This window comes from Ursus americanus, chromosome 20 (genome assembly GCF_024610735.1).
Source record: "Ursus americanus isolate L20-20 chromosome 20, mUrsAme1.1.p, whole genome shotgun sequence".
Classification (NCBI taxonomy): Eukaryota; Metazoa; Chordata; class Mammalia; order Carnivora; family Ursidae; genus Ursus; species Ursus americanus.
Genome location: NC_142146.1, coordinates 22,002,685 through 22,024,819, shown reverse-complemented (window position 1 = coordinate 22,024,819; position 22,135 = coordinate 22,002,685).

Below are 22,135 nucleotides of genomic sequence, written 5' to 3'. Positions count from 1 at the left end.
TGGAAGAAAGCCAAGAACGGTTTGAGAGTACCGTCCTTCTCTAGGGAAGTCAGGGTTTTTTAATCTTCATTGTTTGCTTTGACATATTTCAGAGTTTGAACATATACAATTCACAGCAAATGGGATATAGAGCCTCGAGCAAGAATTATTCAAAAGGCTTTAATCAGAAATTTTGCTCTCATTCCCACTGCCCTGAAACCACATATCCTGTCTTCACCAGTACATTATCTCTGAATCAATCTATGCAGGGCCATCAGTGAGAAAAACAACCTTCGAATACCTCCCATTGTGCAAAAACTATGATCTGAAGCAGTACAGCATCTGTACTGACAGAATAATAAGGCCATTTATACTTTTCTATTTGGTAACTCATAAAACCAAGTTGCATCTAAGTAATTTTTTCAGCATTAAGCTTTGCCATGTCTGTGGACATATGCTAATGAATGAAATGAAATTATTTTTTGTATAAATGAATCTTATCTTTTAAACCAGAAACAAATTCCCAAGCTAAATCTCCAAATATATTTTCCTAAGCCCATATGAAGTAGTTCATTATGTTATTTTAGGAATTATGCTACCAAAAATAAAAGAAGAAGAAAAGAAAAAGAAAAATTTACATTTATTTAAATCTAATAATAAAACATAGTGGATTGAACACATGTTTATCTTCATCCTTGCCTGAAATCAAACACACTTAGATGACTGCAAGGCATAAGAAAAGCATTAATCCATAAAGGCAAAGAAATAAGACAGGAAATGACAATATATAAGTGGTATCAACTCATTTTGGAAAATAGAAAATGGAGGAAAAATACATGATCTAGCAAAGTAGTGAAGGTGAAACTAAGTATCCAGAGGAGATTCTGATGAGAGATCAGCTTGTTGAACTTCCAGAACCCTTGAAAAGCTCAGGAATTGGAGGAGTGAGGTACATCCAAAGGTGTGGGTGCAATCAGACCGCATTCCTCCTCAATCTTTTGTGGAAGAAAGGAGACTTCAAAGACTCAGTAAATGGGGACATGAGGCATAGGGAAGGGAGGCAGTGAGAGGCTAAAATACAAACAGAAGTATTTAGTGAAAATGAAAACTGAATGGGAATAGGTACCACTTCTCCATCTCCCCCCAAGCCCTCTGCCTCTGCTCATTATCCAGAAACTAATATCCCGCACACTACCTATCACACTCTGTCCTGGAGGACATTAGAAGCTCCTTCATCTGAGAAACAGAAAGATCCCAGAGAAGTGACATTCAGATGCTGACATTTTGGAAGCTGCCAAGAAAAAGCCAGCCAATCACCCTACAGGGGAGGTTACCAGCCCACAAACTCTGCCATCAACTTTTTAACACCTTATTTTTAAATACGAATGAACAGAAAGATCACATATTTGGAGAAAGCCTCCATCGTGAAAAGCAGAGACCAAGATAACTAAGGATAAAATTCAAAGAAAGAGAGACAATGCCAGTGGCAGAAGGGATATCTCTTTTTAAAAGAACAATAGTTAATAACCTCAGAGAAGTAGGAGTTAATATTGTACCCATAAAAAAAAAAAAAAAAAAGGAGGGCTCCATGAAAAGGAGCAATCAGATAAGAAGGGCTCTAGGAAATTAAAATCATGATAGGAATAATCAAATATTCAACAGAAGCATTAGAAGGTAAAGTTAAGGATATCTTCCAAAGAGTAGAAATAAAAAGACAATTAGTTGGAGAGAGAGAGAAATGATAACAAAATTAGAGAACTGATCTACACAAGGTTGATATCTGCCTGATGGGAGATCCACAAATAAAATTAAGGACAGCAAATTAGAAAAAAAAAAAAAAAACCTACATGGAAGGACATGTGTCAAGATACATAGGGATCAAGTAAAATAAATTAGAAAGAGGAAACAAGATCCTCATGAGAGCATATCTCGTAAGCATGAGGCTAAAATAAAAATATTTTTGAGACACTAAGTTTTCCAATGAATAACCCTTCTCTACTCTTTCCACTACAGGAGGCACTTCATTCTAAGGAGTCAGTAATCACACTAGAGGAAACATAGAATCCGGGAAACTGGAATCCATGATGCAACACACCTGCTAGAACTTTGGAAATTTCCAAGGTGATGGCCAATGGGGTGTTTTGACCAAACACCCACATGGGAGGCCCAGAGCACAGCTGGTCTAAATTACAGCAGGAAGTCTGACGGTATCAAGAAAGAGAAATTTTAAAAAAGAATGGAGCAGATAGAGTATCTGACAGACTATCCCATGTGTTATTGAAGGTATGGAAAAAAATGTCCCTAATGCCCTGAACAAGGGAAAAAAATAAAACAATGTTTAACTCCTAGAAAAACAAAAGGAAATTGTACAATAAAGTAAAAGTAATTATAGTCCATTACTTGGGGTCATCATGAACAATATGTACACAGGCATAATAAAGAAAACACAAAATACTGATTTAATTAAATCCATAATGTAATTATCGTTAGAGTATGGGGGAGGGTGTGTGTGCCACACACATTCCAGTTCAGGAATTCAAGACACACTGTCTAAAATTATAAATCAACCAAGAGCAGTAAACTCCTGATATTAGTAGGATAAAAAAGTAAAATCCAGAAGAATTATGTAGAAGAATTGAAAGTGGTAGTTTCTGATGAGCAGGACATGGGAATGGGGAGAATCAGGGCAGAATGTCGGTCTTGTTGTTGCTCAAAATCTTAAAGCACTGCTTGACTTTCAAACTATGGGCATGTGTTCATTTGTTAAATATATAAATTAATTAAAAAGATACCTTGTAACTGCATTACTGCAAATAAATCTCCCTGAAAAATAAAGGTAGACATGACTGATTTACATGGTGAGAAAGCAGCCTGATTTGCCTATCTTTTGAAAAATCTGGGTTTGCATGTTTATGTTAAAAAGAAAAAAAGGAATAAGGCCAAACAGGAAATTAAATTAAATACTAAACAAAGATCCAAAATGCTTAATGTATTTAGCAGGATTATTGCATTTTTATTGCATTTATCACATATACTGTAACAGACTTTTGGACATAATTAATGAATATTCTATGACCTTCATGTATAAGGTTCTTGGCTTCTTTTAATTTGTCAGTGTTGTCAGAGTATGGCAAGAGGGTAGGTTAAAGGGACTCAAAGTTCTTCGACAGGAAATTGATTGAGTACGGTCAGATCTTAAAATGAAACATTTTGAAGCTGTTACTAGGCTGGGATAGATCTGTATCAAAAAGAGCTCCAGTAAAGTTTAAGTAAAAGGATCAAGATGCAGAGAAAAGCACGTATTCTGATTCTTTTTGTGTCCACATAAGCACACCAGTGCGCACACAAACATACACACCCAGTATTTATGCCTGTGGATACAAAGGCTGATTTAAAGAGGACACTTAACCGCTAACTGCATTGGCCTCTCAGGAAGAAATCACAGGGGAAGATTCATATTTCATTCAGAACTCTTTAATACTCTGATTTTGTAAGCTTACTTACATGTGGTTTATTTTCAATAAGAACGTGGTTAATAAGGATAAATAAAATGCTAAATCTTACCATTCTACAGTTAAAATAAATAATTTTGAAGAAGAATAGAAAGATCAAGTTACAATGGGGAAAAGGAATTATGATCATACGTGTGTAAAACAAACACAGTTATCTTTTGGTTATGAGATTTGGAATGACTGCTGTTTCTTTTTTGCAGTTTTTTGAAGTTTACAAATTTTCTATAGTTTTTTTCCATTACTTTAAAAATGAAAAAAATATTAAAAAGAAAAAAAGAAGAAAGAGGAGGAAATGCTATTCCTTTATCAATTCTCTAGAGCAGAGAAGATGTGCTGTCAGAATGTAGCTTTTCTGGAAGGGGAGAGTGAGCATCTGGGTATTACATTTGCAGATGGACTTCATACAAAGCATATGGTAGATTTTCTCAAGGAAAATTGTTGCTGTAGAGGCACGAGTTGCTATTTAAACCTTGGCAGACTAGGTCTTTTTTATGCTTGGCTTTTCTCTTTCCAATATGTGAATTAGGCATCTGCTCAGATTTTCTTAAGGAGTTCCCCATTATCAAAATTATTTTTTTTTCTTTGTAAAGATTGTAACTTTCAGAATGTGAACTTTTGATAGCTTGGGTGGGTGAGGGTGTGGGGATCATTTTTTAACTTGTCCTTTAGGCCTACATATTTTTCTTTCTGTTTCCTAAGTTGCCAGATATGTTAAAACAAGGGTTAAGGAAAACAAAACAAAACAAACACTATAAGCTAATATGAAGATATTCACAGAACCAGTGGCACTTGAGCCAAGCAGGCATAGCACCATTTCAGAATAACAAGTAACTTCATTCTCAATTTACCAGAGGTTACGGTTCTAAAAATCACAAGTACTTTTCATGGAAAGTAAATGCTTTTATAAAGGTCAACGTAGAATTTATCAGCTTTATTGCATGTTTTCTGTCCTTTTCTTAGGCATGTAAAAGGAACACAATAGAAGGGTGTTTGGGTTTTTATTATTATTATTATTATTCTTGTCTTTTCTGCAACATGACTAGGTAGAGCAATTGCTTTGCTTCCAACTCAGCAAGTTGTTTTGATTTCATGTAGGTCCATTTTTAACAATAAACAAACATTCCTGCAGTGGCTCAAACTAAGAAACAGACATGAAGTGTGCAGTGGTATATGAGACAGGCAGGAGAACGGCAAACATTTACCCAAGAGAAACTGACAAATGTGGGAGGTATTGCAGAAATGTCTTCACTACAGATCAATGGCCACTTAAATTTTCAGCTGAAAGTTTTAAGAGAAACTCCTATCCCCAAAGAAGAAATCTGGCTCCTTCGACTTTCCGTCCTGCTTTGGGGACAAAAACCTGGAACTCTGCCAGTGCTTACAGTCCCCCCAAGGGATGTTTTACAAAACATTAGCAACTCTAATGGTTTTCATTATTTAATGATTTCTAACATTATGCATCGGAATGAAAACTAAAGCAAAGTTGCGAAAGTTTAGTATTAACTCATTTTTTAATTTAAATGACTTTAATCATTTTCATATTCTCTTTGTCATTTTCTGCCAAAGATGTTTAATAATCAAAAGACAGAGTCTCAAAATTCTAAGCTTCTTTCAGCTATAAGTTGTATTGTTTCAAGCAATTAGCTTCTCTGGGCCTTATATTTTCATATCTGTACAATGAAGCGATGTCTCTCCTGACTTTAATACTCAACAACTAAGACGTGCTTTTCTGTCTGTAGAGCGCTTTGCCCCCTTCATTAAAAGACATGGGAATTTATAAAGTCACGACAACCACTCCCTGCCTCTAGGTAAATAAATGTTCCTCTAGAGAAGGGGTTGGCATGTTTCAGCCCTCCAGTCAAATCTGGCCAGCCACTCTTTTGTAGATAACATTTTATCTGAACACAGCCACACCTACCTGTTTGCTTATTATCTATGGCTGCTTTCAGGCTACAATGAGCACAGTTGAGGACTTGCACCACACACCATCTGGCCTAAAATATTCACTAACTGCCTTTTCACGGAAAGAGTCTGCGGATACCTGGTCTAGAAAATCTCTGAACTGCTACGGACATTCTGTGAGGTGAGATGAGGGAACAGAAGCCAAGCTGAGGACAGAGCAAAATCTGACACCCTGCAACCTCCCCACCCCCATCTCCTGGCTGGGATACATGCTGTTGCTCGTGGCATTTCCCAACCATCTTAACGCTAATACCTACCTAGAGGGAAAAACAACCTTAACTTCATAATGGTAAGGCCTCTGGTATCCTGTGAGTCTTCTTTAATATATGAAAGTACTTTCTCAACCTCCCTTTTTCCTTACCTCCCCAACCCCATAGTACATGATCAGCCACTCCTCACAACCCCGGGGCAGCAGCTCTCTCTGCCCACGGGTCCTGTCCCTGAGCTTTAATAAACCACCATTTTGCACCAAAGATTCCTCAAGAATTCTTTCTTGGTCATGGGCTCCGGACTCCACCCCACTGAACTCACCTATATTCCAGAACTACATCAGTAGGGGACCTGAGAAAGGTGCAGGTGTCCAGGTGAGGAACGCAGAGTGCACACAGCCAAAGGCAGGCTCCCCAGCGGACCTCCCACTCCCTCCAGTTGGGCAAACCCAATACCCAGATTCCTTAGATTAAAAGACAAACTTTCATCAGGAACATGCAGCAATTTGACACCAATACTTGTTTCCATCATCTTTTAAAAAATGCTCTAAATTTCCCGTTTTGTACATTTTAATTAATCTCTGGCTTTTTGGTTTGTCACTGACTTTTTGAGGATAGGGTTAAAGCTATGGATCCTCCCCAGGAAAATGAGCTTGCATAATTCAAACAAGGTTTTATTTTTTTATTTTTTTAAATGATTTTATTTATTTATTTGTGTGAGAGAGAGAATGTATGAGCACAAGCAGGGGGAGCAGCAGGTAGAGGGAGAAAAAGGCTACCTGCCAAGCAAGGAGCCCAATGCAGGACTCAAACCCAGGACCCCAGGATCATGACCTGAGCCGAAGGCAGATGCTTAACCGACCACCCAAGCATCCTTCAAACAAGGTTTTATTCTTGATTTTCTTTCCTGGGTGGTGGCTGGTTCAATTAGCCTAAGACTTACAACAGATAGTTTCTCAACAAGATAATTTGTACAATATTCTCACCATAAAGGTCAAGATTTCTATATAGGGTTGAATGCTAATGTGACCTAACGGAATACCAGATATGGAGCCAGAAAAACCAGTTTCTGCATCGTCTCTGCTACTAACCAGACATGCCAGGCCACTGAGGCACTGCATGCTTTTGGTTCCTGATTCATTAAACAGTGAAATTAATAAATGTCCTGTCTACTCCACAGGCTGCAATAGGAATGAAATGAGGTAATGTGTAAGAGAGGATTTTATAAACCTCACAGCTCTTCCCATTGGAGTGGTGAGCAATTTTGACAACCCATTTCAAAGGCGGTAACAAAGAACCTTAGCTACTCTGTATTCGAGGTGTGGTCCTCAGGCCAGCAGCACAGATAGCCCCAGGCAGTTTGTTAGAAGTGCAGATTCCCAGGTCCCTCTGCAGACTTCTCTGGATGAATCAGAATCTACATTTTCACAAGATCACAGGGTGATTTGTGTGTCTCCTAAAGCCTGCGGAACTCTGCCATAGAAAAATCTCTTTACAGTGTACAAATCACTTCCTAAAGCTCATTTCCTTCAGATAAGGAAACTGAGGCCTACAGAAATCACTGCATCTGCTGAGGTTTTGCACAAGCGAGGTTGCAAAAGTGATGGGAGCACAACAGATACTTGATTTTAGAAACGTTTTCAAAATGATTTTGTGTCCAAAATGATTCTGTGTGCTCACAGCCTAGCGAAAGATAGACATATCATTAAAGAAACACAACATGCAGTAGGAAGCATCAAAACTGCTTGATCAGACTGCTGAAATCCAGAAAGAGTTTCCATCTATTATTATGAGGTCATGGAACCACTGTCAGGGCAAGTCGCGGATTTCTGGATCTTCTTTTAATCTACAAAATATGGGAAGTGGCATGTCTATTCTGCAATATCTCATTGGGATGGGATAAAATCAGTCATGAAAATTATATAGACTTTATTGGCTACCCTCCCTACCACTGAGCAGTTAGTCTTAGAAAATAACAAGATCAAGGACATCACATGGAAGAAGATGTGGAGAGAGGAACAAAGAATAACTGGGGGTATTTTTAAAAGCACACACATACAAAGCAACAGAAACTGCTGCTGATATTAGAACCAAGAAATACAACAGCAAGAGTATAGATGAGTAATGTTTCTTTCACTTACAGAGGAAGACCCCCTATTTCCACCTTCCCATTCTCTGCCACCAGGAACAACTGGCTAGGTCAGGGAAGCAGGGGCGTGGGGATGAGAACTAAGTTAGAAGAAATGGAAAGTTTTAAACCAGAGCTAAAACTGGGAGGAGAAGGGAGTGCAGTTTAGACCACTGGGAACTCATGCTCTAATAAAGCGACTAACCCCTGAGGCATCTCTCTTCTTGAGAGCCAGAGATGCCAGACTGTCGCTCAGAGGACAGAAAACAAGAGTAGATGGAGAGCTTTTAGCTCAGGGTCAAGAAAAGACAGACTCTAGGTTGTCTAGCTCAGACCACCACACTGAGGGAGCAACAGGGGTTCAGAATGGAAGACATACCCAAGGGTGCAATTGTACAGACCTTAGAAACCGGGTTAACCCAGTTCCTTATCTTTTATCTCTCAGATCTGTGAGCATGGTAGATTAGAAGGGAAGGGAAAATAATCCAAGTTTAATGATCATATTTTAAAAAAGTGATAACTTTTGAAGCTGTTACTGCTGCTTACTCTGGAATGTCTTAAAACAGCAAAGAGTTTGGTATCTTAGAAGCCTGGATGTGAACCCAGTTCTGCCACTTACCATTACTGTGTGATCTTATCTACCACAGTCAACCTCTCTGAGTTTCCTCTGAAGACTATGAATTACTGTCACATGTCACATAATGTTATGATAATTAAGTGAAATAATGACTATGAAGTCGTGACAAATCATGAGTGCCCATGACATATTCATTCCCTCCTCTTCTGTTTTTTTTTACTAAGGCTCCGTTTGTTAGTCCACACTCTCTTGGTCAGTATCCATCCTGTGTTGAGTATTGTATCCAACAATTTATTTACAATCCTAACTTAAAACACAAGGAAAAAGTGTAAAAAAAATAAAGAATCTAATGCTTAAGTGTTCCAGCCCCGGTTGTCCTCGGCTCACCCTTTAGGTTTAGTTATCTAACAACATTATTAGCCTGCTCCAGGACAACCCAGTGTGAATGGAAGAGCCATCAAAGTCTTTCATGTAATTATGTACACAGTTGCTGTAGGCCTCAGGGGCCCTATTGGCCCTCTAATAACTGAGGAGTCTGGAAAGTCTGTGCTTCCCCAAATTACAGCAGTGGCAGGCTATGGACTCACCCCGATCACAGATGGTTTTATTAGTGGCTGCTGCCAGACACTTGGCTGAGGGTGGAGCACATGGCCATTAGCGTCTGTTCCACTTTGGTGGGGTAGGAGCTGTGTGCACAAGGAAAGCTCAGTCTGAAAATAATGGACAATGAGGGAGATAATGCCCTCTTGATGTCACCCAGGGAAAAAAATAAGCTGAAAGAAATTAGGGGGAAATTTTTCTTTTGGCTCCTGAAACAGGAAAGATAAGCCAAAATAATTGTGTTATTTCCATGGAAGAGGAAGATCAGGGTGTCTCCTGGTGTGGGGAAAATAAAGCTGGGAACAAGATTTCTACAGGTGTCAGACACTCAATGAATATGTGAGACGAAATTCTGACTCTTCTACCATTTCTTCGAATTATAAGCACTCAAATATGGTAAAAGGACAACTATCAAACAGCATGCAAGAGAAAGCTATTCTCCATCCTCAATGGCAAGCAGAAAATATTCTTTTTAATAAAGAATACAAATATTAATATTTAAGACCTGGAATGCAAAAGCTACAAAGACAAGCAAAAATATTTAAGACATACCTTTGAAAGATCTAGGGGTCACATACAAGTAGATTTAGAGCAGTAACAGCAGTAGCAAAGCCCAGGTGGCACTCAGTTTCTTTTCCCACTTGGCATCTCGATGTAAATACTGTGACCAATTGTGGTATGGTGTGTGTGTGTGTGTGCGTGTGTGTGTGTGTGTGTGTGTGTGTGTGTTTTAATCAAGTTCTGGTAGATTTCCCTAGTCCTTTGGAGCTTTTTACACTGAGTTAGAGTGTATTAGAGAACTTCACTGCAGTGAAATCTCTCTATCCATCTTAGTTTTCTATTGCTGTGTGACAAATTACTACAAACTAAGCAGCTTAAAACAACACAAATTCATTATCTCACAGTTACAAGGGGAGGACGCCAGGCACAGCTTAGCCGGTTCCTCTGCTCATGGCCTCACTAGGCTGAAATCAAGGCATTGCCTAGGCCTGCTATCTACTCTCAGGCTCAGGATTCTCTTCCAAGTCCACAGATGGTCAGCAGAATTCATTTCCTTAGGCCTGTAAAACCGAGGTCCTCATTTTTTTGCTAGTGTTAGATGAGGGATCACTCTCAGCTCCTCAAGGCCATCCTCAGGTCCTTACCACATGACACCTTCCTCTTAAAATATGGTGGCCTACTTCTTCCAGGCTCATAGGAGAGCATCTGCTTCAGCAACTTGTCTTTTTGAATGGCTCACCTAATTAGGTCAGGCCCACCCAGGATAATCTCCTTTATCACTAACTCAAAATCAACTAATTAGACTTCAATTACATCTGTAAAATTCCTCATCTTTGCCACATAATGTAACCTAATCATAGGTGCGGCATTTCATCATATTCATAGTTTCTGCTACTACTTAAGGGGAGGGGATCGTCCATAGTATGCAGCCAAGGAGGTGGGAATCTTGGGAGCTATTTTTGAATTCTGTGTGATATGCTATTTTTTTTTATTGAGGTAATAGTTACAGAACACAAAATCAACCATTTTAAAGTGTACAATTCAGTGGAATTTCATACATTCATAATGTTGTGCAATGATCACCTCTATTTGTTCTAAGATATTGTCATCACGCCAAGGGGAAACCCCATACCCATTAAGTAGTCACTCCCCATTACCCTCTCCCTTTGGCCTCTCGAAACCACTAATTTCCTTTCTGTCTCCATGCATTTAGTTATACTGGATATTTTGTATAAATGGAATCACACAGTATGTGACCTTTTGTGCCTGGCTTCTAACAGTTGATGGACATTTGCGTTGTTTCCACTTTCTGGTGGTTGGGAACAGTGCTCTCTTGTGGAATTCCTCCACAAGTTTTTAAAACATCTATTATCAGTTCCTTTGCGTATATACCTAGGAGTGGAATTCATGGATCATACAGTAATTGGTAATCTATTGTCCACAGTGGTGCATCATTTTACATTTCTCCCAGCAATACATGAATGTTCCAATTTCTCTACATATTCAGCAACACTCGTTATTTCAGGAGTTGTTGTTGTAATTATAGCCATTCCAGTGGGTATAAAGTGAAATCTCACTGTGGTTCTGATCTGCATTTCCCTAATGCCTAACAATATTGGCATATTTTCATGTGCTTTTGGCCATTTTTATGTCTTTTAGAGAAATGTCTAAAGAACAAGTCCATCGGCCATTTTTCAGTTGGGTTGTTTACCTTTTTGTTGTTGAGTTGTGAGAGTTCCTTATATGTTCACGTTATTAGATTCTTATCAGATATGTGATTTGCAGATATTTTCTCTAATTCTGTAGGTCATCTTGCCACTTTCTTGATAGTGTCCTTTGGTGTATATATTTTTTTTTAATTTTGAAAGATAATTTTATAAAATTTATCTTTTTTTAAATCTCTTGTTCTTCTGAGTCTTATCTAAGAATTCATTGTCAAATTCCATGAAGAGTTACATCTATGTTTTCTACTATGAGTTTAGCACTTATATTTAGGCCTTTGATTCATTCTGAGTTAGTTTTTATATATGGTGTGAGATAAGGTCCAATTAATTCTTCTGCATGTGGATAACCAGTTATTCCAGAAATATTTGTTGAGGAGACTATTCTTTTTCTGTAGAATGGTACAGTACCTTTGCTGAAAATCAACTGATCACAGACTTATGGGTTTATTTCAAGACTCTCAATTCTACTCTAATTCTCTATATGTCTATCCTCTTGCCAGTATCATACAGTTTTGATTACTGTGACTTGATGTAAGTTTTGAAATTAGGAAGGGTTAGTAGTCTAATTTTGTTTTACTTTTTCATGATTGCTTTAGCTATTTGAGGTGCCCTGCAATCCCATATGAATTTTAGGATCAGCTTGTCCATTTATGTAAAAATGTCCATTGAGATTTTAATAGAATCTGTACATTGAATCTGTAAATTGCTTTAGGTACTAATGCCATCTTAACAATGTTAAGTCTTCCAACACATGAATATGAGCTTTCTCTCCATTTACTTAGGTCTTCTTTAACTTTTATCAGCAATATTTGATAATTTGTGCTATATACGTCAAGTACCTCCTTGGTTATATTTACTCCTAAGTATTTTTTTTTTTATGCTATTGTAAATGGAATTGTCTTTCTTTCTTTTTTTTTTTTTTTTAAGATTTTATTTATTTATTTGAGAGAGAGAGAGAGAGACAGCCAGCGAGAGAGGGAACACAAGCAGGGGGAGTGGGAGAGGAAGAAGCAGGCTCCCAGTGGAGGAGCCTGATGTGGGGCTCGATCTCAGAACACCAGGATCACGCCCTGAGCCAAAGGCAGATGCTTAACGACTGAGCCACCCAGGCACCCCTGGAATTGTCTTTCTTAACTTCGTTTTTCAAACTGTTCATTCATTACTAGTACATAGAAATACAATTGATTTTTGTATATTGATCTTGTATTCTACAACTTTGCTAAATTTGTTTATTAGTTCTAATAGCTTTTTTGGGATATTCTTTAGGACTCCTTAAAATTTTCTACAATAAGATCATGTCATCTGCAAATAGAGATAGTTTTACTTCTTTATTTCTAATTCATAAGTCATTTATTTCTCTTTCTTGCCTAATTGCTGTCTAGAACATCCAGGATTAGCATCTTTGTCTTATACTTGATCTTTTCACCATTGTGTAAACTATTAGTTGTGGGTTTTTCATAAATGCTCTTCACCACATTGAGAAAGTTGGCACCTATTCCTGGTTTGAGTGTTTTGTTTTGTTTTTAATCATGAAACAGTATTGGATTTTGTCAAATGATTTTTTTGCATCAGTTGAGATAACCATGCATTTTATTTTTTTTCCTTTCATTCTATTAATGTGGTATATTACATTGATTGATTTCATACGTTGGATTACCCTTGCATTCTTGGAATAAATCCCTCTTGATCCTGCTATATAATACTCTTAACAGGCTGCTGAATTCAGTTTGCTAGTACTTGCTTGAGGATTTTTGCATCGATATTAAAAATGGCTATCAGTCTGTAGCTTTCTTCTGATGTCTTTATCTGGTTTTAGGATCAGGGTAATGCTGGCCTCCTAGATTTTTTTGAAGCGTTTTAGAAGGAATGGTGTTAATTCATTTTTAAATGTTTGGTAAGATTCTCTAGTGAAACCATATGGTTTTCGGCTTTGTTGAGAGATTTATTATTATTATTATTATTATTATTATTATTACTACCAATTCACTCTCTATCTTTGTATCTATCTATTTTAAGTATAAACTTCTGGCTAATGAAGCTGGCACTTAACTGAGGCACTGTTTCCTTTCTCTCTGCTCGAAACACTTGCATTGTGAATCTACTGTGGCAAACCCATCAAACAGGAGAGCACATTGGAATGAGATGGCAGTAGACTGTCTATGCAGCTGCTGTGGCTTGGAGATGGAGAACAGGTCATTTGCCATCTTAAAATTGGGAAATATAGAAAATTGTTGTTAGAGGTATTGAAACTTGGGTGATTTAGAAGATAGATCATCTATAAGGAATTAATGTCTGCTCATGAACACTACAAGGAAAACGTAAACAATGAAGAAATAGTACCTCTCTCCACAAAGAGGAAAGTATATAATTTTGAACTTTTGTAAGAGACTGGCTAGCTTTCTTAAAAACTATTGCTCAAGTCACACACTGGGCAATCAGAGGCTACAGAAATGCCTAATCAATACGTTTCTTGAAAGACAAGGAAATTGTGCATAAAAATCTAATTTATGGCTCATGAAAACGATATACATCAGCTACTATGATTGTAATTCCAATATTGTCCAGGAGTTTATAATTATAAAGGAGTTAGCATATGTTAAATATTGTTTCCCAGAAGAGTAGAGAACAAGAAAGGCTTTGAGCTTCAAGTATGGGGATGAAATCATTTCTTTGACAAATCCAATTACTGTGTCCATAGGGAAATGGACTCACTTCTTTGGGAAGGATTTTCCATTATTGTTTCCAAAACAACTTGTTTTTTTTTCACCTCAGAGCCCTGATGCAGAAGGTTCTGAGTCCCTTCAAAAGCAGAGAGTCAAAACAATGTTTCTGTAACAGATATCTTCCAATAAATAAAACACTTGTGCCAGCACTTTATCATGCAGAAAAAGAATTGTATTTTCCGAGTGGATCCATTTTGGTGTATAAAGTGTAGCAAGTGCAGCCTCAACTACTTGTATACCGCTGGCAGGCAAGGAAGTCCACATGGGCCAGCTGAGTTGGTGGCGATTTTCCTGCTCCGGAGGCAGTAACACCCTCCGCAGAACACTGTGCTGGCAATCCCATCTCAGCATGTGTGTGAACCAGAGCAAGTCACATAATCTCTGACCCTTTGTATAAGGATACAAATGCTTACCTGCCCATGTGGGCAGGTTAATAACATAATGTTTACGAAACTCTTTGAAAGCCACCAGAACTAAGCAAAGGTAAGTTTTCAAAGACCTATGCGCCAGTGATTGAGTGCAGAATGCTCCCAGGAGAAACAAGGAAGGGAGTCAGGGAAGAAATACAAGGAAGGGGAAAATGAGGGAAGGGTGGAAATTTAGGCAATCTTGATCCTGCAGAGATCTTTGGAGTTTTAATTATGTCAGTTTGTCTTGACTCAAGGCAAGGTGGTTGTGTGTCATTCCTAAGGCCTCCCTTGTGGGATAAAAACCCCTTAGCCACTCCAGTTTTCTGTGTATGTGAGCAAAACAGCTCTAAGAACCGGAGGGCAGTCCTCCAAAGAGTACAAGGGGCACAAGGGGCACCTTAGAAGCAAACCACCAAATGTGAGGGTGGGGGAATGGTGATCAAATGGTAAAAGCGATTTGCTAGGATTGGGGTGGGCCAGGAGTGTCCACTTAACCATTTTCCTTAACATTTCATTTTCTTCCCATATTTTCAGTTGTTAACAGTGTTCTAAAAATTGTCCAGATACAGCTTTTGTTGTGCATAAGCATAGATATAGTCACTGATACTGAAAATCAAGATGCTTTGGGGCAACTGGTGGTTGATTCGGTTCAGGTCATGATCTCAGGGTCCTAGGATGGAGCCCTGAGAGGGTCTTCCCACTCAGTGGGAGTTTGCTAATCTCCCTCTCCCTCTGCCCCTTCCCCTGCTTGTGCTTTTTCCCCCCTCTCTCTCAAATAAATAAAAAATAAAATAAAATTATAAAATCAAGATGCTTTAAGAACCGTGCAAATGAATTATGGTTACAGAACTCAGCATAAAGCCTAAATATTCCATAATAAAGTAGCCTTTTAAAATGTTTCAGTTTTCAGGTTAATTTTACAATAAAGAAAAATATTTTTCTTTAAATCTATGTAGAATAGATGTGAAAACATTTCAAGGCAATGTTGTTTGTTCTGGTACATAAAAGATACATACACCATCCCTGTCACAATTCAAATAAAATGTAACTTTCACAGACAGAACATAAAGAAACAAAAGGCTTTTCTTCTTGCTTCACCATTTTTTAGGCTTCCTGAAATTGGACAAATTCAAGTAGTTTTTAAATATCTCCATATGAGATAAAGTTTGCGTGGAATCATTTATCCCAAGAGTCTTGGAAAGCAAATTGGTGGAGGGGGGAAATGCCTTAACAGGTCCCCATGGGATAATTAATCATCACTCGTTTTGGAACTGCACTCAGCACCCGTAGCACTGTCATTTGAGGATGAGAAATTCAGTATTTTTCAAATTCAATAGGAGTATTGTCAGGTTCTGCAGTGTTTCATCTCATGTTTAGACAATGAAAGCATCTTTGCTAGAAGTAACATCAAAAACCAGAGTTAAGGGATTTTATAAAGGTGTAAATTATTTCAGCAGAGAAATTAGCACAGTCACAGGGCCAAATTAAAAGTACTGCACATTTTTTACCCATAGCGAAACCATTTGCATATAATTATGACTAAATTAAAATGTGTTTGATGTGGTTGTTTAGTAAACAGAAGAGTATTTTTCTATACCACATGCCTATTGTTCACAATTCTTGTTCTCTATGAATTCTTAATTTCTTTTCTTACATGATAAAATGTAACACTGTCTCGAATTGAAAAGGCTAAATAGGTCGCTATTTGTGAGCTATAATTAAAATGAACACACATGGTGATGGCAGTTACCAGTGAAGAGTAAAGTTTTTAAGAAATCAATCAGATGAAAAATTAAGTAAATCTATCACCAAGGAAGTGCTTCAATTTCTCCAGAGAATGCAGAATGACTATGAATAAAAGACGATTCAAAAGGAGAGGCAGTGCTATTTCTTTTCCATTTGTCTAGCCTTGAACAAGGTGGAGCCCCCCAGTGTGTGAAAACTGCATGGGGACAATCAGAAGACAAGAGTTTGAATTCCTCTGTCCACTTAAAGCTGTTCATCCCCAGGCAATTCATTTTAGCCTCTCTTGTCTTCAGATTCTTCGTAATTTATTTAATTTAAACTGTTTTTAATTTTTATTTACATTATTTACTTAATTTTACAGAGGGGGAAGCTGAGTGTCAGAGCAATTAAGTAATTTGTCCAAGATCATAAATGATGAAGGTGGGTCTATCTTGGTTCAACACTATTATAGTTTTATTGTTTCCACTATCTCACACTATTTTCCTCTACTGCTTTATGATTAGAAAGAATGTTGCTTAGAAAATTAGTCTTAAGGATAAACATTTTATAATTATCATTATTTCTTCTTTGAGAAATTAAAGTTTAAGCCACAATAAAACTTTCTAGAAGAGTCTAGAACAGAGCCATGCCATTTGCTATGATAGCTACTAGTCACATGTGGTTATTTAAATTAAGTTAAATTTTAAAATTCTAAACTCCTCAGTTAAAAGAATCATATTTCAAGTGCTTGATAGCCACATATGGCTCCTGGCTACCATACTGGAAAGCACAAATAAGGAACATTTCATCATCACACAAATTTCTATTGGATAATGCTGGCTAGAGTCTTGATCCAGGACTTCCAACATTGCACTTTATAGTCACTAGTGTCTTACTTGTTTTGTTTTGTTAGTCTTACTCCTAGGCATGGTATTTCAGCTTACTTTTACAACCATATAGAGCAGTGTTCATCTTTAAGTATTTTGGCTGGTATGTGCTCATGTGGAAATCATATTGTAAAATAACAAATTAGCTCAGAATTTTGGAAACACAAACATTTTTTGTCATTAGAGAAGACAGTGCTAAAACTCCAACTCCAGGCAAGATGCAGCTTAGAGTCTTACAGAGAAGAAGTCAAGTAGAGAAGTAACAAAAGACCATTCTAAGATTCATAGATTTGTCTCTTACCATATGACCTTGACCCACAGCTCCCCTGGAGACCAATTTTGTCGTTTATAAAACAAATGAGCTCAGCAGTCTTTGAACACCCCACCTCCGACATTAGGATTCCTCCCCCATCACAACTAACCTCAGAGTTGCCAGGAGTATAGTACTCCTGACAAGACTGTATCTAACTTTCTCCCCTCCCATCTATTGAGTAGAGATGCTAATGACCAGTGGAAGGCCCACAATGCAGACATGCGGAAAGCATGGGCTACTGCTTGGAGCATGGGATCTCATCGAAAATGAAACATTTCTCCCTGGTTAATTAGCATTTGGCTGAAATGCCTGCTGTATATCTTTCTATTTACCTCCCTTGACCAGATGATGGGAATCCGGAAGAGGTCACGTTCAATATGGTTTGGAAATCATAAAAAAATAATGTCTATAAATAAACAGTATTCTAATAAACAGTGTTGCATATACCCTTATTCTCATTTGCCCTGCGCAACTGATATGCATGTGGCCAAACAGCAAAGCATGCTTATTTGCCTATTACTCAAGTAGTGCCTCCTTCCTTCCTTCCTTCCTTCCTTCCTTCCTTCCTTCCTTCCTTCTACTCTCCCTCCCTCGCTCCCTCCCTTCCTTCCCTTCTGTTCTCTTCCTTCCTTCCATTTTTCATTTTCTTTGTTATACCAATCTAAAATCCTTCTTCAGTCTCTGTAATAAAAATGTTATGACACAGGTATACAGTAACACTCATGTTGGTATGGATTCCAACACCATTTTATCAAGACTCTTGCTCATTCCCTTTCTAAAATACTATGGGGATCCCCAGCAATCTCCTCCAAGAATTCTATTTTCCAAGTGCTCTGTACCACTTGTTTTATTTTTAAAATCTACTTCCTCTGTTAAATATGATACTACTATTTTATTCTAGTTAATCAGGACCAAAGGAAACTACATGGACTAGAGAGAGTTTGTTTTGTGCTTAAGTGAGGTCATAATAAAAGTATACATAAAGCTAGTGCTATTTTTACAGGGGAATAGAGCACAATGTCATTCTAGAATTTCTTTCTCCAAACCACACAATGCCTAATTTTTTATAGATGTTGTTGTCAGTGCAAGGAAACATATGTTACATAATAATGACATTTAGCTTTCAAATCAACTCATAAAACTTTGTGTTTGTATTTCCCTCTACTCATGGTTTCCCAATTTTCCTGGTCAGAAAAGTTACTCACGGCTTTTGTTAAAAATACAAACCCTGGAACCTTCCCTTTGCCCTGAAATAAGAATCTCAAGGAGAGAAACCTTAGCATCTGTATGTTCAGAAAACATTAGCAGCAATTTTTACAATGGAAGCCAAATTTGGAAGTCATCAATCTGCTTCCAGATAGAAATTGCATCGCCTATGCGTGCTTTTTCTGAAATCAGTGCCCACCTCCTTCCTATTCTTCTGATGTGAGTCTAGTCCATTTCATAGTCCACAGTACTGTGGAAAAATAGAAGAAAGAAAGAAGGAAGAAATGAAGGATTGAGAATAGCACCATTCAATAAAAATATAATGCCAATTACACGTGTAATTTGCAATTTCCTAGGAACTACATTTTAAAAAGTAAAAAAAGAGAGCTGAAGTAATTTTGATAGCATATTTTACATAATATATCCAAAGCATTATTATTTCAAAATGTAAATATAAAAACTACTGAGGTAGTTTGCATTCCTTTTTAGAACAAGGCCTTAGAAGTTTGATTTATACCTAAAGTGCACCTGGATTTGGCCTTGCCACTTTTTAAGTGTTCAGTGGTCATTGTATCTGGTGCAGATTTAGAATATATTGGTTTATGACCCAATAACAGTAAACAGCAACTCTAATTCATCCTACTCATTTATCTTGTAAAAAAATTGCAACGGGGGCACCTGGGTGGATCAATCAGTTGGGTGGCTGCCTTGGTCTCCAGTCCCGATCCCAGGGTGCTGGGATTGAGCCCTGTGTCTGGCTCCTTGCTCAGAGGAAAGCCTGCTTCTACCCTGACTGCCACTCCCCTTGCTTGTCTCTCCCCCTCTCTCTCTCTCTCTCTCTGTCAAATAAATAAATAAATCTTAAAAAAAAAAAAAAAGAAAAAGAAAAAGAAAAAGAAAAAAGAAAACTGCAACAGGGTTGCCTGGGGAGCTTAATCAGTTAAGTGTCTGACTCTTAGTTTTGGTTCAGGTCATGATCTCATGGGTCATGAGATCAGGCCCCAAGTCAAGCCCTGCATGGGGCGCCACACTTAGTGGGGAGTCTGCTTGAAGATTACCTCTGCCCCCACCCCACTCACACATGTACTATCTCTCTCTCTCTCTCAAATAAGTAAATAAATCTTAAAAAACTCTGCAACAATTTTAGACATCTTAATGATGATTTAACTTGACTCTCAAGATAAAAAGTAAAGAGAAAACCAGCAACACCAGTTACACGAATAATATGGCCTGGCTTTAGAGTTCTTATAGATACAGTTTCATTTTCATTGTCTAAAAATAGTATTGAGTTAAGAAATACCGTAGAGAATATATTCTGATTCTCATTTGTAAATACCAGGTATTAATCCTTACCATGAAAAAAACACATTATACTTATGTATATATTTAAATAATTAAGTTTAGTATTAGTGGAATGGAATCATGGAAAAATATTTGTTAGGATCTTTGAGTTTCTTTTTCTTTTATATTTTTAACAAAGTAAGAGCTCTGTTTATACTATTTCTTCAGCTTTTCGGAAGACCAACCTCTTTTTTTTTACGGCATCTCTAAATACACTGGCTTTTGAAATGATCCTACTTCTAGGGAAAGAAGAATGTCTCTGAGAGGCTCTGAGACTGAGCTAATTTACTTTGTCCTTATATGTAACCTCTAAAAATAAAGCCCAGATAAATTTACCATAGTTATTTTATTAAAATAAATTAAGAATGCAGACTAAGTGAAATATCAGTACAGGGACCCCAAAGTCAATCCACTTCCTTGATAATATATGGAACAAAATGTGCTTCCTCAGGTAGACAAAGTCATGAGAAACATTATAAGCTCACAGTTACCTACTTCCTTCCCCTAAACTCAAAATCTGCATTATCTTTAGGATCTAAACTAAACTTACATAAGAAAATTATTTCCTGGATGTTTGCCTTGTGCCAATAATTTGAATCTTAATTTTGTATTAGATCTAATCTCCTGTATGGCCAAATGTGTTTGAAAACAGAATAGCTTAGTATAAATTCTATTTTTATCATTTTTCCCTGATACTGCAATAAAATGATCAAAAGATAGGAAGCCAAAAGCAGTATTAAGGAGGAATGACAAAAAAAAAAAAAATAATAATTTGTCAATCAAAAGTTTCCATGCATAATGAATAATGGTAATATCTTTCTTTGTAGTTGTCATTGCATATATGTGTTAATGTATATATGTGTTTGCTACTTTTTCTTATATGTACAAATACACACACATAAACATGAATTTTGTAATAAAAAATAGCTACAAATCTCCTGATGTCCTAATATGAAAGAAATTAAAATATCTCCTACTGAACACAGTGGTGCATATTTTAGATAACTTCCCATTCTCTGGTCTTCTAGTTCCCTTTACAAATAGAACCCCAATTAAGTTGGGGTATCAATATTTCTCAGCCTACCTTGAAGTCAGGGCTGTCCATGTGACACAGTGACAATCAGTTAAATGTAAGCAGAAGTTTCTAGTTGGGGCATTTAGTTAAACACCTTACAATAGGAAAGACCTAGTTAGTTTGTCCATTTTATCACTAGCCTTCACAATTCTCCTTGTTGCCTGGACTATGGTGTTGATGTCTGGAGATAAATTAGCCCTTTCATCTTCAGATCAAATGGCATGAAGATGGTGGCTTGCCATAAAGATAGTGAGCCAAAAAGTCAGAAAAGTCTTGAGGACTGGCATCATAGATCACTGTTTCCATACCAACCTTCTTTCACCTAAAGTTGGTATTAATCCACTCAGAAACTTCTGAAAATAGAACAAACCTCTTGGAAAGAAAAAAAAATTGAAGAACTCTTCTAAATATATTAGCGATATTATCATTCTTAAAAAGGAGGTAGCTCAGTGATAACAATATTCTCTCCTCTGCATGATGACGGCCTCAAATAGTAAAAATACTAAAGAATATCTCCTGATTTCCTGAATCTTTTGTCATTGATATAATTTTACCTATGGGCATCAGCATATGTCTTATTAATATATGACATGATGAAATTATGGGTAGAAAACAATGATTAGGAAGAAAGTTTTGAAATATTTGCCCATGGGGGATTAAAGATGTTAATAGGGTCATCTTGACTTTGCTAAGGTACTGAGTTAAGAAAAGCAGAAAGCAGTTCACTTTGGCTGGAAATATCTCCAAACGCTGTCAGAAACTTCTTATGTGTCCACAGACAGGAGCTGCATTGTGCTGATAAGAAATAGAAAGTAATTTCTTACATATAATATATAAACTCTTTAAATTGATTTTTAAATCTGCTCTTTCCAAATTGTCTATACCATAGCTCATCCTGATATTCTCATTGCCTAGAAAGTCAATTGTGATGGTTATTGCATGCCAAGCACATAGTCCTGTCTTTCCTTGAATTATAAGAAAACATAAGATTGTCCATCTGTTTCAGATGCAAAAGTTTTATCAGATGTTAGATTCCACAAAGAAGATGAGAGATGTCATAAGTCATCAATTTTAATATGCATTTTCTGAAATAGGCTTTGCTACAACTTACTAGGTTTCTTTCCAAAATAAACAATTCATGCTATATATAATTTTTATGGGTGAGAGAAAATATTTGTAGAAAGCTAAGAATTTTAGAAATTAAAAACAAGCAAATAATTAAGGAAAATAAAGCTAACACATTAAGTACACGTGAGAAAATAT